Here is a 1,953-nt window from a genome sequence, read left to right on the forward strand (position 1 = left end):
TGGGGGCAATGCACCCATTCCTTTATCGCAGGAAGGAAGTTCGTCAGAGCGATATCCGGCCGTCTATTCGGTCCCACCACCAAGCAACCTAGTTGTGTCCTTCGACTGGAACCAACTAGGCAGACCCCGGTTGCCAGCCAGCATACCATTCAGAATTATCGTTCAAATATACAGAATGGTAATGGCTGGCACCATCATTGATGAGGGAGCATCTGTGAGTATCATTTCCTCTATTGCTTGGTGTTAGACTCCGTCTCATGTCAGAGATTGATTCTTCTTCAAAACTCTGTTTTGAAGAAGAAATCATTAAATGTGTTGCTTTAGATTATGTAATTTGTTCTTCAGCTTTTCAACTGGCAGCGACTTCAAGCTCCTACCTCTGTAAAAGCACAAAGAAAACAAAGCATACATCAGACTCTATTGTTGATGAATTTGGTCAAGTTTTATCTTCATATGGTTTCAACTATCATGGCACAGAGGTTCTCTACAGTGGCACCCTTGGTACAGAGCTTACTTGTGAAATATTCATTGGTCCAGTTTACTATCAAACTTCGTCATATGGTTTCAGATAAATTTCAGGACAATGTCTTTGTGCAATTATTTTGCTTCATCCAGTATCGCTGACGATGCATTTTATGAGCTGCAAAATCCTCAAGAACAAATTCAAGCTTATGTGTTTGATGTGGTTCGAGCAAATGTTCCAAAGATGAATTTGGATGAATTATTTGAGCAAAAGGGCGATGTTGCCAAAGTTGTGTTAGAAAAGCTTGAAAAAGCAATGGGGTCATATGGGTATAACATACAACAGATACTTGTGGTTGATATAGTTCCGGATCCTTCAGTACAGAAGGCAATGAATGAGATCAATGCAGCCCAACGACTTCAACTTGCAAGTGTGTTTAGAGGTGAAGCAGACAAAATACTACAAGTTAAAGGGCGGAAGCTGATGCAGAGGCAAGATATCTTGCTGGTGTTGAGGTTGCACGACAGAGACAAGCTATCACAGATGGGCTACGAGAAAATGTGTTAGAATTTTCCCATAAGGTCCCCGGCACTTCTTCGAAGGATGTCATGGATTTAGTCATGATAACTCAGTACTTTGACACAATAAAAGATGTTGGGGCATCATCCAAGAACACGACTGTCTTCATTCCGCATGGTCCAGGGCATGTGAGAGACGTCAGTGAGCAAATAAGGAATGGACTTATGGAAGCATCAAGTGTTTCTCAGGATTTGCTTTAGAAAATTGCGAAGGATTTGATACTGTTTATGGTGCATGAAATATGCTTGGTTCCTTTACTTTCTGTGTGAATCCGGTGTCAAATTTCCTTGCTGAAGAGGGTTCTTTTGAAAAAAAAAAAATTCCTCTTTTAAGCTATGGTCAAATGGTCCACGACATTACATTTTCATCAGATGACAAGCCAAAACATCTCAGCTAGTTGCCATGTGCAGAATACGCACCAGACAGCATTAAAGACATCGCCCTGTTCCAGCATGTTATATTATTTTAGTGTTAAAACATGAGCGTTGTTATGGCTTTACGGGTGCCAGATGAACATTGATAATAGTCCTGTTGTCAGCAATTTTAATGCACAGGCCCTCAGACGTGAACCAACGACAGTCCAAGCCCCAAGAACACAAAATTGAAACTACTGTTATGTTTCCAATATGGTTGATGATTTAATTCGGTTAATGAAAGAGGATTTTCTGTCTGGTCTTCTTTCAAAGACAGGGGATGTATATGTTGTAAAACATCGATTGAAATGGAGGAGCAGGTTTATGTTTTCCTAGCTGCTTATACTAATCAGGAGTGCAATTGATGAGGGGTTCAATTACTTTTGTGCAATCTACACATGTGCCTACAACCATCTTTTACAGAGACAACTTTTATTTATCCTCAAAAAGCAATATATCTGTGGTTATAACTACATTTGCTATGGAACTATTGTATTA

General features: G+C 40.0%; 1 pseudogene; it reads left to right on the top strand.

The window, feature by feature from the left end:
- Nucleotides 1–468: 468 nt before the first annotated feature.
- LOC149233458 (protein PPLZ12 pseudogene) lies at nt 469–1,311 on the top strand (annotated as a pseudogene).
- Nucleotides 1,312–1,953: the final 642 nt, after the last annotated feature.

Source organism: Pinus tabuliformis, chromosome J, assembly GCF_031772625.1.
Source record: "Pinus tabuliformis cultivar Carrire ecotype Pingquan chromosome J, CPIR1, whole genome shotgun sequence".
NCBI lineage: Eukaryota > Viridiplantae > Streptophyta > Pinopsida > Pinales > Pinaceae > Pinus > Pinus tabuliformis.